This window comes from Urocitellus parryii, chromosome 9, assembly GCF_045843805.1.
Source record: "Urocitellus parryii isolate mUroPar1 chromosome 9, mUroPar1.hap1, whole genome shotgun sequence".
Classification (NCBI taxonomy): Eukaryota; Metazoa; Chordata; class Mammalia; order Rodentia; family Sciuridae; genus Urocitellus; species Urocitellus parryii.
In genome coordinates this window covers 41,663,894-41,679,016 of record NC_135539.1, presented here as the reverse complement: position 1 = coordinate 41,679,016, position 15,123 = coordinate 41,663,894, and the positions used below count along the sequence as shown (strand labels likewise).

Below are 15,123 nucleotides of genomic sequence, written 5' to 3'. Positions count from 1 at the left end.
GTTCCCATTTTCTGTCTGACTTTGGTTTTGGCCTCCCCTTCCCCCCTCAGTGATGGGTGCAGCCACCGTGTCGTCCCTGGTCCCCACAAAGGTGGCTTTTTGACTCTAGTTGGAAGCATAAAATATCTGTGTGTGGCCTTAGGGTGGTCCGGCATTGGATCGCACCTCCTCTGGGGACATGGACAGCGTCACCAGCATGTCTCCATCGCCACCAGCGGTGGCACTCTCTGGGTACAGACTGTTCCTGTGGGGGGCATTGGGTCCTCTGGGCTCAGGATGACACAGCTCCCTGCCCAGCCGTGGGCAGCTGCTCTCCCACCAAGTGTCCAGGTGGGCCTCATGCTGGGGCAGAGCCAAGACTGCCATCCCTGCCACCTCGTGGCCACCTTATGGCCAGGCAGCTTTGTCCTTGTCCAGGGGAGGCCAGAGTTGCCACCTCCACCCTCGCCTGGCCGAGCTTGGTGCCCTGGGGGACCACTCCGCCACATCCACGTGTCCAGACTCCAGTCAGCCGTGGTGCATCCTCACTGTGCAGCTGTCCCCGCACCCCTGGAAAGGGACATCTTCTGTCTCTCCCTGTGTTTCTAGAATGTTCTGACTGCACTTAGGGACCAAATGCTGGCGGGTATGGCTGAGAGGTGGTGGCGGAGCCACTGAGAATCGTGAGGAGGGGACAGTGCATCTCCGCTGTGGGTCGCCTGAGGCCCAGACGACCAGTCCGAGGTCCCCACCTGTCACCACTTGAAGTTCGGCTCCTCTAGGGAGGGAGGGGCTATCCCGCGCCTGGTGGCCAGCGCTGCATCTGCCGGATGTCCCCGGCCTCTGTGGCCCTGGCAGGTCGTGCAGCCGCGGGGCTGCTGGTTTGCACGGTGCCCAGGGGACAGTCACCTCAGCGGTCTCCCCGGTTGCCTGGAGGAACGCACTGTAGTCGGGCAGGATGTGCGGGAGCCCGGGACCCTGGCAGCTTTTCACCACCTTGTCCTGAGTGTGACAAGTTCCTGATTAGGGTGAAGAGTGCAGGCAGCAGGTGGCCAGAGCTGACCCTAGGCTGCCGAGAGCCGGTGCCCTGGGTATGGGATTCGCCCCTGCGGTGGAGACCCCTGCAACAGGGTTCGGGGTGCGGAGGACTGAACCTAGGGGGCTGGCCACCGCGCCACGTCCCAGCCCTTTTCGATTTTTAAGGCAGGGTCTCACTAAGTTCGGAGGCTGGCCTCAACCTCCATCTTGGGTTGACAGGCGCCCGGCTGGGATCTGGGGTTCTCCAATGGCTGGGGCAATGGGGAAAGTGGTCCACAAGGGACAAGGATGGTGATTGAGTCTGGCACAGGCAGGGGTGGAGTCGGGAATCCTGCTTGGTTGTCATGCGCTCCCGCCCCCGCCCCTGCTGAAGACCCTTGGGTTCTTGGATGAGCGGGGTGCAGGTGCCGAGCTCTAGGGGTCCTCCTGCGTGTCCCCAGACCCACAGCCACCCCGCATCCCCTGAATGCAGCACAGGGTCCCATGACTTCCCTCCCCACGGCCCCCGGAGTCCCCATGTATCATGCAAAGCTGATGGCGCCAATCTGCCTGCGGGGGCTTGACGGTGCTGGCGATGGCAGGTGATGGAGCAGGCAATTGGCGGGAGCCCATGCGTCCTTTTTATCACGCTGGCCCGGCTGCCTCTGCCCATTGACCTCGCTGGACAAGATCAGGGTTCAAGGAAGCTGGTCGCAGTGAAAGCCTCACGCATCACCCACCCCGCCACCAGCAGCCTCCTGCCCAGGGTCTTTCTCCCAGTGGGGACACTGGGTGGAGCAGGTAACTTCGCCTGGTCTGATCCTCTCGGCTATGAGGCCCTCTGCAGGCCTTGGGTTCTTACTCCCCAAATGGAGATTTTTCTTCTAAGAACCGGCCAGGGGGTTCTCCTTATTGACAGACTGTCAGGTTCTCTTCCTGGAGGGACCCAGATTGGGGGCTCCTCTCCATCCGGGCTGCTTGGGTGCCTGATCACACATCATCTCTCAAGTCCATGGGATATGGTCACACACCTCCAGCCCATCTTACAGATGAGGAAACTGAGGCTCAAGAACAGAAAGGAGCCAGGCTGGGTGGCAAATACCTGACATCCCAGCATTTTGGGAGGCTGAAGGGGGAGGATTGAAAGTTGGAGGCCAGCCTCAGCAACTTATAGAGGTCCTGAGCAACTCAGAGAGACCCTGGCTCTAAATAAAATATATAAAGGGTTGGGGATGGGGGTCAGTGGGTAAGGGACCCTGGGTTCAGTCAGTGGTGCCCATAAAAATCCCTTTCTGTCCTGGCTTTTCACTCCCACAGAGGTCCCTGGGAGCTGGCAGGAAGCTGGGATTGATGGGCCACCCAATCCTGCACTGGGAGGCACCCCAGAGCCTGGGCCCAGCTGTGACCAATTCAAACACTTCAGGGGACCAGCACCCCCCTTCATCTAAACATCACAACCATTTTTCAGGCTCGAGCTGAAATAGCGCAAAAAATGGGGGTGCTGTCATGGCCGCTAGGTGTTGTGTCAGCGCGATAAGATGTGACAAATCCCCTGCTCCCTCCCGGGCTGTGTCCCGCCTATAATGGAGGGAGACACTTCCCCCGTGGGCAAGGGATCGCTCAGAAAAACTGCCTCTGGGAGATGAATGTGACCATGAAGCCCAGCGGCCGGGGTGTCAGAGGAGATCCAGGCCACCCAACCTGCCCACCCAGGGTCATCTCTGCTCAGAGCCAGTTGGCCGCCTCCCCAACACCTGAGGAGCAGGAATGAGAAGACTACACACCCCTCTGGTCGCCGGGGCACCTCTATCCCAAACCACAACTGGGGACTGCTGTCACTGCGGCCTCTGGTCTGTTCCTGGGAAAGGTTGGGGCCTGGGTCAGAGGAGGGGCCTGGAGGAAACCTGCCCTTAGGGGTCAGATCTGAAGACACACAGTGACCTCCAAATACCCAGGACTCAAGTGAGGCCAGTTCCATGCACTGGAGGGGGTGTGGCCCAGGGCACTCTGGGCTCTCAGGGCCAGTCGGCTTTCATTTTTTGGGGGGGTATCAGGGATGAAACCCAGGGTCACTCAACCCTGAGCTCCATCCCCAGCCCTATTTCATATTATATTTAGAGACAAGGTCTCGCTGAGTTGTTTAGGACCTGGATAAATTGTTGAGGCTGGCCTCCAATTGCAATCCTCCTGCCTCAGCCTCTGGAGCTGCTGGGATGACAGGCCGGCCCCACTGCAAGGGCTTCTTGGAACTTTTTACAACCATGTAGGACCTGTGTTCTATGCCCAGTTGTAGTTGGCACCCAGTCACTACCTGCACCCACTGCCTTCCCGTTTTACCTGATGCCCCTTTTTTCTGTCCTAAAATCCTAGCCAGGGGCATTGGTGTCCCATCTCTAGAGGCTTCTCTGGGCTGTGACCTTTTCTTCGATGGCCCTTGTTCTTGGTGACCTCAACAGTTTGGGGGAGGACTAGTAAAGTGCTCTGCTTGTGTCCCTCAGCTGAGCTCATGGCCTGACTGGGACCCTGGGTGTGGGGAGTCCACCGTACCCTTGTGTCTTCAGAAGTGCTCGCTGTGGATGCATCCAGTTGGCATTTAGTGCCAACTCCTGGCTGCGTTGAGGGGATGCTTCAGAACGACATGTCCTTCCTCTCCTGTCCACCTGTGGAGGACGGTGTCCTGGGCTCAGTGGCTGCACATTTACCTCAGTGACTTGAAACCCACAGGTGGCCCAGCCCAGCCCCCTGTTGACCAAGTTCCTCTGATGTCAGCGTGACTCAGGGACATCACTCTGCACTGGGTGACAACCCAGAACAACTCTCTCTGGTTGCTCAGGCTGGTCCAGCTGGGCCGTTGAGAGCCTTCTGTTGGCTCCTGGTCCCTTCAGCATATCCCCATCACTGACCACCTCAGGGTTAGAGGGACACTGAGTGAGTGGGAGGGAGCAGCCCCTGACAGCTGGCCATTCCAGAAGTTTCCTCCCCAATAGGCCAGGCACAGTGTGCATGAGCACATGAGGCACTCTCCACATGGGCAGGACCTCAGATGCCAGGGTGTAGGGACATGGGACTGAGTGGACGAGGAGATGATGGGTAGAGGTGGAGGTAAATCTCGGGATTCACCCTGGCCCTGCTGTCCCCTGTGCCACAGTGAGCTTGTCCCAGGGCCTGACCTGAGAGATATCCCAACAGTGCACAGAGCGGGACATGGAGGCACCCTTCCTGGGGACAGTGCCCAGAACCCACACCTTTGGCCTTGAGCACAAGCCATGTTGGAAGAAATATATAAAACAATAGTAGATAATTAAGATATAGCCAGCTGGGTATTGTGGCACACACCTGTCATCCCAGTGGCTTGGGAGTCTTAGGCAGGAGGATCACAGGTTGGAGGCCGGCCTCAGCAAGGCCCTGAGCAACTCAGTGAGACCCTGTCTCTGAATTAAAATGTCCTTGGGTTTAATCCCAGTTATTCCTTGCCCTTCCCCCCAAAAAAAAAGTTTAAAAGAGGGAGATAGAGGGAGGGAGGGAGGGAGATGGAGGGGCAGCGGTGGTGTCTTCCAAATAACATTTAAGATTTTATTTAAAAATACCTCAGAGGAGGGAGGATTCCACCAAAGCAATCTCAAAAGTTATAATTTAAAACAAAAAAAAAAGCTCTTCAGACAGAACTAACCACACCACTGAGCTCACGGGAGAGGGGAGGCCCGGCCCAGGCCATGCACGCTGCCTTCCTGGGGACGCAGCCTCCATGGAGTGCCGTCCAGGTCCCTTCTTGGACTTGTCCTGATGGTCATCCATGATCTTGGCCTAGCATTTGGTGTTGTGAACAGCTCGCTGGTCTCCTCCATGGGCTCTTGCTCGATGCTGTCCTTCTTGGTGATTTTGGCCAGCAGGTTGGCTGGAATCAGCAGCTGCACCAAGGATCTGCAGTGGACAGGTGGGCCAGGAGTCCAGCCGGGCCCAGAGGGAGTCCCCCCAGGTTCTCGGGTGGCAGGACTCTGCCAGCTGGGCCCCCTCCAGGCTCTGGCTGGTTGTTGTGGAGCCAGCAATGAACAGAGCTTCCATGACTGGGAACATCACAGTCACAGCCCCATCAGGGAGGCCAGCAGTATAACATAAGTTCTGGTCCTCACATCTTAACCCTAGTCTAGAAATTCCTCAAACTGGGCACAGTGGCTTCCAAAGGGCTCTGGAGGCTGAGGCAGGAGGATGGCAAGTTGGAGGCCAGCCTCAGCAACTTATCGAGGTCCTGAGCAACTCAGCAAGATCCTATCTCTTAATAAAATGCAAAAGAAGGATGGGGATGGGGCTCAGTGGTAGGGTGCCTGCCTAGCGCTGGCGAGGCCCTGGATTTTCTCCTCAGCCCCATGTTACAATAAATCAACAAAATCAAGGCCCCGTGCATCTCCAGCTCAGAGAGGTTAAAAGTCAGTGAAGCCACCACCCAGCCAAGGCGGCTTCAGCTGTAGGCTCAGCTGGACCCCAGGGACACGTGGTGGGCAATGAAATGGGTCACAGGGCCTTGCAGACTATCGGGGACACCTTTCCTGGTCTGGAGAGTCCACTGTCCTCGTGCATCTGTACAGAAGCCAGGGCCCAGGGGAGGGGCTGGGCTGGCGAGGCCCCCATGGAGCCCAGGCTCTGGTTCTGTCCATCTCCTGTCCCAGAGGTGACCTCCTGCAGAGGGAGTGTCAGCTGTAGGACAAGGGGGACCTCTCTTGTCAATCTAACTTTCACAAGCCACCTCAGATTCTCAGCAGTCTAAGCCACCATGTCCCAGGACTTGTCACTCCTGGAAGCCCAGAGACAGCCTGAGCCCTGGGCAGCCTCCACCTGGGCCCGGGAGGCCACTGCCTCACCTCAGAATGGTCTTGGTGCGGATCTCCCTCAGGTGGTTGAGTGCCTCCTCACTGATGTGGATCCCCTCCATCTGGGCTCGGATCTTAATGATCCTTCAGAGGAGAAAAAACATGATCCACAGTGACCGGGCACCAGACACAGTGGCGCATGCTTGTAATCTCAGCTCAGGAGGCTGAGGCAGGAGAATTGAAAGGTGGAGGTCAGCCTCTGCAACTTAGCGAGGCCCTGAGCAACTCAATGAGAAACTGTCTCTAAATAAAATAGAAAAAAGGCTGGGGAGGGGGCTCAGGAGTTAAGTGACCCTGGGTTCAATCCCTGGTATGAAGAAAAAAAGTGACAGGGCCCAAATGTCCCCTTTATACAGTGCTCTAAAATGACACTGTTCAGCATCTCGTGTGGCTGGACTGGGGAGCAAGCAGGAGGCTGGCTGCACCCTCTAGGGGACCCGGGCCACCTGCATGGCCAGTGTCCTGCTCACTGACTAAAGAGTACCTAGTGTGCCCCTCTGTCCCTGCACCCTGGCCCCCAAGGTTCCAGCCTCCCTCCGCAGCCTGGGACTGAGAGGAGCCATTTTTATTTGCGAAGTGAATGTGACAGTCCAATAAATCAGAAGGTGTCCCCAGAATCCAGCAGCCTGCACAGCATCAGCAGGGCTGTGTCATCTGTCACAATGACATCTGTTGCCGGTCCCATGAGCGCTGGGTGATAAGGGCCGGTGGATGAAGTGGTCTGTGGTGTGGCCAAGATCACCTGGGCCTGGCGCCTCATCCACCATAGGATTGTTCACTCTGACAGCTTCGTGAACAAAGTCTCAAGGATCCCTGGCTCCAATTAATGCCATCAAAACACTCCAGGGGTGGATTCGCAGGGACCAGGGAAACCCAGTCCTCCCTGCAGCTTTCGGGAGAGGTGCTGGGACAGCGGTGTCCAAGCCCGCCCACCGGCTGTCCAGAGGGACAGAGCCAGGGATCCAGGGAGGCCGGGCATGCTGGTGCCTGCACACAGAAGAGGCCCTGAGAGGCCAGCAGGGTGGGGTCCAGGTGACCAGGCCAGCAGGCACCCTAGGAAGTTACCCTCTATACAGGCCACCACTGCTTCAAGGTGCCCCAGCAAAGCCCTTCAGCTGGGCTCAGAGAACAGGCCTGTCATTCCAGCATTTGGGAGGCCTGGGTAGGAGGATCACGAGTTCTAAGCCAGCCTCAGCAAAAGTGAGGTCCTGAGTAGCTCAGTGAGACCCTCTCTCTGAATCAAAGGCAGAACAGGGCTGGGGACGGGCTCCGAGTCAAAATCTCTGGTTCGGTCCCTGGTTGTTGTCAGGTCCCTGTTTTTTATTCTCTCCCTCAAACTTAACCAAAGGGGGTTAAAGGTGAGAACAGGCAAGACCCAGGGGAATGGAGGCTCTGGGACACTGGACAATGTCCCTGTAAACAACCCACCCTGCAGATGAGAGGACAGATCCTCTGGGTAATAGGAGCTGCCCAGGGTGGTGAGGGGCTGGAAGTGAAGGTGGGAGGGGAGGGCAGCAGGGGCACCTGCTTCATCTCCTGCGGGGGAGCAGAGCATGGTGCAGAGGATCATCCCTCGGTCCAGCAGGTCTAGGGGGATTCTGTGGGGAGAGGGGATGTCCTCGGTGCCCCTGTGAAGGCCAAGAGGAGTCCTGTCACCTACGCTTGTCTGAGACAAGACACTAGACACTGGGAACTGGGAAGGGGGCATTGACAGTCACAGAGAGCTAGGCGGTGACCCAAGGAAAGCAGAACTTGGGACAGGTAATAAATTGACCCTCAGGTGGCCCCAGAGAACCCCTATTTTGTTGATTTTGTTTGGTGCTGGGAGGCTCCACCAAGAAGCCCCTCAACCAGCCCTTTGTAATTTTTGTTTAGAGACAGGATCTCGCTGGGTTGCTTAGGGCATTGCTGAGGCTGGCTCCAACTCATGATCCTCCTGTCTCAGCCTCCTCAGCCTCCTCAGCCTCTGGAATTACAGGTGTGCACCACTGCTTCTGGCTGGACAATGATATCTTATCTGCTTTTTCTTTTTCAAAAGAAAAAGCAGATAAACTGCAATTCTTTGTTTTTTGTATGTGTATGTGATGCTGGATCTGGAACCCAGGGCCTTGGGCATGCTGGGCAAGCACTCTACCACTGAGCCACATACACCTCTAGCACAATCAACTGGGACTTTAAATCAAAATTCAAAACTTGTTTATGTCAAAGACCCTGTTCAAACACTGAGAAGACTACTCAAAGAATAAAAAAATACTCATGAATCACACATGTGAAAAAGTCTAGTATCCACAATATATAAAGAGCTCCTACAATTCAATAATAAAAAGATAACATAATAAAAAAAGGCCAAGGATACAACAGATATTTCTACAAAGATACACAAATAGCCAGTAAAACACAAAAAAATGCAGTCTCACTGGCCCTTGGCAAATGCAAATCAAGTGAGAGGCCACTGCACACCCACTAGGACATCTACGGTGGACAGTAACAGATGTCAAGTGGCACGTGGAAAAACCAAGACCCTCAGACATTCCTGGTAGGAGTGGTGCAATAAAGCCATCCTACTGGAAGTTCCTTGGAAGGTCAGAGGTGCCGTGTGACACAGCAGCTCCACTCCTCCACACATATCCAAAAGAAAGAAAGGGAAGTGCCCACATGTCTGCCGCAGCATCACTCCCATAGCCAAACCCCCCGACGGGCTCGGGCTGATGAGTGCACAGATCAATGAGCTGGTGAAGGCCTCACACAGTGGGTGCTCCTCAGCCACGGGGGATTCAAGGGCCTGGAGGACAGGGGTGAAACTTGTCAGTCACACCCCACACACAGTCACAGAAGACTAAGGGACAGAAAGCAGCCTCCCACTTCCTGAGGTCGGGGTGATGGACGGATGCAGCAGCAGAGGAGCTGTGGACGGCTGACGGGGATGGGGTTGGCAGCATTCTAACACCGACTGTGGTGATAGTTTTGCAGTTTTGTGGACACACTAAGCACTACTGGAGTTTTCCAGGGTGCAGGAGCTGCATCTCCAGAGGGCTGTTCAAAGCCCCACCTGGGACCGGCCACAGGCTCCCACTGGGACCAGGCCACACCACTGCCTACGGCCTGACGCCTGTGGCCTGGAGCTGGCCTGGCATGTGTGGTGCTGGGCTCTCTCCTTAGCCCCACACAGAAGTAAATGAGGAGGCCAAGGCCGCCACCTAAGACTTTTTTTTTTCTTTATGTCTTTCATATTTTTATTTTTCCATAATGAACATTCATACTTTCATATTAAACAAATAAAATTATTTTAAAGTATAGGTTAGAATGTAATAAACTATTTGATATTTTTATTGCAGTAGTTTAAAATTATTGTGGGTTCCTTTTGATTCTATAATCACTCTTTTTTTATCCCTATGACTTATTTTTATTTTTTTTAGTCATACATGACAGCAGAATGTATTTGACATATAATACATACGTGGAATGTACATACATCAATTATATTGTCTATTCTGCTGCCCTTCCTATTCTCCCTACTCCTCCCCTCCTCTCCTATCCTTTCTCTCTATCCAATCCAATGTGACACACTTTTTTTTCTTTTTCTCAACACAACATCATACATGTATTCTGTATGACAATGAGGTTCTCCTTCCATCTTTTGTGCAACTCCCCTTCTGCCTCTTTCCCTCCCACATCCCTTCCCTATTTAGTGGTAGTCTTCTTCTCATGCTCTTCCTCCCTATCCCATTTTGAGTCACACCCCTTATATCAGAGAAGATATTTGGCATTTGTTTTTTTTAGGGATTGGCTAACTTCACTTAGCATAATTTGCTCTAATGCCATCCATTTGCCTGCAAATGACATGATCTTGTTATTTTTTAGTGCTGAGTAATATTCCATTGTGTATAAATGCCACATTTTTTTATCCATTCATCTATTGAAGGGCATTTAGGTTGCTTCCACATTCTAGTTATTGTGAATTGTGCTGCTATAAACATTGATGTGACTGTGTCTCTCCAGTATACTCTTTTTAGGATTTTCGGGTATAGTCCGAGAAGGGGAATAGCTGGGTCAAATGGTGGTTCCATTCCCAGCTTTCCAAGGAATCTCCATACTGCTTTCCAAATTGGCTGTACCAATTTGCAGTCCCACCAGCAATGTATGAGTGTACCTTTTTCCCTGCATCCTCTCCATCACTTATTGTTATTTGACATCATAATGGCTGCCATTCTTATTGGAGTGAGATGGTATCTTAGTGTAGTTTTAATTTGCATTTCTTTGATTGCTAGAGACACCACCTAAGACTTTTTTAAAAGACTGGATGCTGCAGAGGCCTACGCCTGTCATCTCAGCAGCTTGGGAGGCTGAGGCAGAAGGATCGTAGCTGGAAGCCAGCCTCAGCAAAAGTGAGGTGCTAAATAAGCAGCTCAGTGAGACTCTGTCTCTAAATGCAGTGGGTGGGGGTGTTCCTTGAAGCCAGGTGCTGCTGGGGTGGACACATGCTGCTCTGGCCTGGGCAGGTCCCCAAGTCAGGACAGCACCACAGGCTCTCAACATGTCAAGACATTCCACTGCTCCTGAGGGCCCACGTGGAAAGCCAGTAGAAGAAGCCCTCAGCCAATGCCACCCCTTCTCCCCCTGTTCCTCGTGAGCCCCAGGAGCTGGATGGTCCCCTTGGGATCAGCCCATGGGCAGGGGTCAGGAGTCGCCCACAGTGTGCTCATGTCATAGAAACTCCTCAGCCCCCGCCCCAACCCCATCTTGCCCAGAGCCCTGGCTCCTGGCCCAGTCCAGCCCCGGCCATAGCCCAGCCTGCCTCTGGGCTGCGCGATCCCTGGACACCAGGTCACAGCACCTGCATCTGGGCTCTGGAGGCAGCAGCTATGTCCCTCAGTGCTGCTCCACTATGACCTTGGGACTGGGCACCAGAGTCCTGTTCTGGAGACCACATGGCTCCATCCCCACGGGCAGGTTCTTGAATCAGAGCCACCTTCCTGTGAAGCTTTCTCTGGGGTTCAGGATGAACATAGCAGCACCTTCTGAAGACAACTGCTGGCCAGGCCAGAGACCCTGGGGGGACTGTGAGCAGGGCTTCCCAGCAGGGGTGCCATGTATCCATGTGGATCCTTCGGCCAGCCAGGTGGGACCCAGTGAGGGGACCCAGTGTGAGGGACCAAGTGAGGGGCTCCTGCAGTATCAGGTGGGGGCTGCAGGGCTCCTAGTCCCCAGTGCCACCCAGGATGCCCCGAACTCCCCCAGCAGCTGGCCAGGCTGAAACCAGCTGCCCCCCAAGCTGCAGGAGGCACTTTTGCCCTGATCTTGTTCAGTCACATCAGGGGACTTGGGGGGACAACACAATGCTGCCCATGAGCCTGGGTTATTTGCTCAGATCCAAAGGGCAAGGGAGCAGCCAGTGGAGGGACCAGCAAATGGCCTGGTGCTGTGGTCCCCTAGCTCCTGAGACGGGGCTTCTCCATCGAGAGCCACTGAATTCCCCACTGTCCATCGCTCAGCAGCCAGTCTGGGCAAATGGGGCGTCACTTCTGGCTCTAGTCATCCTGAGACACTTGGACCACGGGGTCCTTTTCTAATTCCCACCCCGGCATGAATTCTCAGGGACTCATCCCCATGGCTCTCGGCTGCTGGCAGGAAAAAGGCCCTCCTGTCACCTGTTTTGAGCAGGCCCAGGCCCAGCTCCTGTTCAACCAGGAAGACAGAAAACCCTGAGGGTGTGACCTGCCCACTGAGGCCACTGGGTCTGAGGGGAGGCAGGGAGGCCTCCAGTGCAGGGGCCCAGGGAGGGCGCAGGAGCCAAGGAACTCACCCAGCTGTGGCACAGGTGGCAGGGCCACTGTACTAAAGATGTGTCCAAGGCATTCTGCACCAGGCCCCCTGTCCCCATGGCCTGGAGCAGCTATACTCAAAGGCTGCCTGAGGCCAGGCAGGGGCCAGAGGCACCACTGTATCTCAAAAAAGTTCTGGGAGAAAAGCACTACTCTCCTTACTGGTTTTGTTACTGCAGAGACCTGCGTTCTCCTCAGTGTTTAGAGCAGCTCAACTCACAGTAGCCTAGCGACAGAACCAGCCTAGGTGCCCCTCAGCAGATGGACGGATAAAGAATCTGTGGTCCCTATACACAGTGGAATATTACTCAGCCATAGAGAAGAATGAAATGATGGCATTTGAAGGTCAATGGATGGAGCTGGAGAGGATCATGCTGAGTAAGTAAGCCAATTCCAAAAACCAAAGGCTGAGTGTCCTCTCTGACATGCAGATGCTGACTCACAATAGGGGAGAAGAGAATAGAATTTCATTGGATGAGACAAAGGGAAGGGAGGGGAGGGACTAGGAGACACAGGGGAATGAATGGACAGCACTTTCCCATGTTCATATAGGAACACAACAAGGGACACCCCACAGCAGGGCCAGCCACAGGAATGAAAATCACACCCCGTGTAGGTGACATGGCAGGATGCACGCTGCTGTCATGGGGAGCAAAAAAGAACAAATTCAGAAACAAACCTGCGTTCCCACCTATGACAAGGGACAAGATGCGATGTCATTCAGTGTCCTCATTAAAGATGAAGCAGGCTCTGCTGGCCTCTGGGAGCTGACTCTCAGATCACCAGAGTGGCCCCACCTCCTCAGGCCTTTGCTCCCCACAGGAATGTCAAGCCTCAGAGGCCCTCGGAGACCCTGCCCATCAGGGACAGGGCAGCTGCGGCCTTCAGTCCCCCTGCTGTCTCCTCCCAGGGGCAATATGCACTCCCTTTGTCTCATCCTGACTTGTGATGTCATGGGTGGGGACAGACGCGGGGAGCAGGGACAGTCGGCAGCACCTACCTGATAACACAGTGGCCTCAGTTGGAGGCAAAAATCACCATGGGGGCAATGGAAGATTCCAGAGCTTGGTGCAGGGAGGTGAAGCCCCCGATGTCCAGCATGTGCACCTCATCCACAAACAGCACACTGGGGACCTGCTCAGCCATGCCCTGGTTGATGTACTTGTTCACCACCTTGTTGATCTCGCATCGGACAGGGTCCCAGCCAGTGGCGAAAATGTCACCTGCTCTCTTCTCCACACCTCAATTCCCTCCAGACCCAACCCTGCAGCCTGGTTCTCCTACTGGCTCTCTGACCCCAGGCTGGGTACTAGACCCATTCAAGGTTTGGTGTCATCATTTGAAAACAAGAATCATGCCAGGTGTGGTGGCTCACGCATATAACCCCAGCAGCCTGGGAGGTTGAGACAGGAGGATCGCAAATTGGAGGCCAGCCTCAGCAACTTAGTAAGGCTCTGAGCAACTCAGTTGAGACCCTGTCTCTGAATAAAATACAGAATAGGGCTGGGGACAGGGCTCAGGGGTCAAGAACCCCTGAGTTGAATACCTGTACCCTCATCTAAATAAAGGAAAACAGTCATCATGACCCCCAAATGACACAAAAAGCCTTCCATGGAGCTGTGCGGGGTGCAGTGTCCAGGACCTGCCCCATAGAGCCCCAAGCCTGATGCCAAGACACCCCACTTGAGAGCCCCAGGGAGATGCGACTTCATATGCAGATTCTCCTCTGCTACACTCAGTCTAGGAGCCCTTTTGGGGGCCCTGCGTGACAATGCTCAGGTTCATTAACTTTCCATCAAGTGCAGTTAGAATCCTCTCCCCAGGAAACCTGAGAAAAGAGGGTGAGAGCCAGCCCAGCCTCGGCCGCAGAACCATCAGCCCCTGCAGAATGGCAGACCCACCTCAGGTCCCAGCCCTCACCTTCCAAACCAGCGCCCCCTGTCATCTGGATGGAGCAGTTCCCAAAGAACCGGGATCTGAGGCCTGTCCTCACCCAGAGCCATGATGTGGGGCTGTCAAAACCAAGTTTAGAGACGGATCTGCTCTTGGTCACTCATGGAGGAGCTTAGGCTGCTGTGAAGCCTCAAGGCAACAGTGGATTCATGATGAGCTTACATTTTCAGGGAGTAAAGTGCTAATGGGCCTGAGAAGGACATAAAATTGGGGAAGAGACAGGCACAGTGGCACACGCCTGTCATCCCCAGCAGCTGGAGAGGCTGAGGCAGGAGGATCACAAGTTGGAGGCCAGCCTCAGCAACCTAACAAGGGCCTAAGCAACTCATCTAGGCCCTGTCTCTAAATAAAAAATAAAAGTGCTGGGATGGGGCTCAGTGGTTTAGGGCCCCCGAGTTCAATCACCAGCATCAAAAAAAAAAAAAAGTCCACAAAAGAAGCAAGGGAGACCTATTGCCTGGTATCAAAGTCGGCACCTTTCTGGGACCTCAAAGGAAGCAGATGCTGACCTCAGTGGGGCCAGAGCATACAGTGTGGCCACGACTTCTAAAGGGAGTGAAGACTCAGAACTGCACAGTGGGGGGTGCTCAGAGCAGGGAGCATGTAAGAGGCAGTGCCTCAACTCAGTTCCAGGCTCAGGCTTTGCCATGCATCCTCCCTGTGATCTCTGTCTTCTTTGGCTTCATCAACTGGCCCACATGGACAGGATGTCTTGTCGCCCCTGTAGGAGAGAGGACTTTCTAAAGCAGCTATCAAAGCCCATCCTCCTGCCTCCTGCAGGTCCCTGATGTCACTAAACTTGCAAGCCTGAGGTGGACAGGCCCAGCACAGCTCCCCTGGGAAGGATGAGGGGCTCCTGAACTCAGAGGGATCCACTCGAGGTTTCCCCTGACCTGCAAAAATCAAGTAGAGTCGTGCATGGTGGCACGTGTCTTTAAAAATCCTGGCAATTTGGGAGGCTGAGACAGGAGGACTGCAAGTTGGAGGCCAGCCTCAGAAACTTACTGAGGTCCTGAGCACCTCAGCAAGAGCCTGTCTCTAAATAAAATATAAAAAAGGGCTACAGACAGGGCTACATGGGTAAGCCCCTGGGGTTTAAGCTTCAGTAAAAACAAAACAAAAACCTCTGGCCAGGTAGAAAGAAACTGCAATCCCAAGAGTCTCTGGCCTCTCCTGGGCAAAGCTCCAAGGGACAAAAAGCAAAACCAAATTCCCAGCAGAAAGCCCATTCATGGTGAGAAGAAGGAGGCCCCCTTCAGGATAAAGAGCAAACCTGTCTCTCTGTCCAGGGGCCCAGAGCAGCGCCAGCTGGGAGCTAGAGGACTCGGGGCTCAGGCTCTGTAGAGGCTGGAGCCTCCATGAGGCTGTCTGAAGCCCTGTGAAGGCTCCCGCCAGGAACCCCCAGCCCGGGGTGGAGAGCAGCCCCCAGCAGGCTGGCAGGCGGCCAGGGGCAGACAATGCTCAGAGATCAGCGGTGACGGCATCTG

The 15,123-nt window shown here is 54.6% G+C and overlaps 1 pseudogene; it reads right to left on the bottom strand.

The window, feature by feature from the left end:
* Positions 1–507: 507 nt before the first annotated feature.
* LOC113196552 (ruvB-like 1) overlaps positions 508–15,123 on the bottom strand; it is a 145,334-nt pseudogene continuing 130,718 nt past the window's right edge.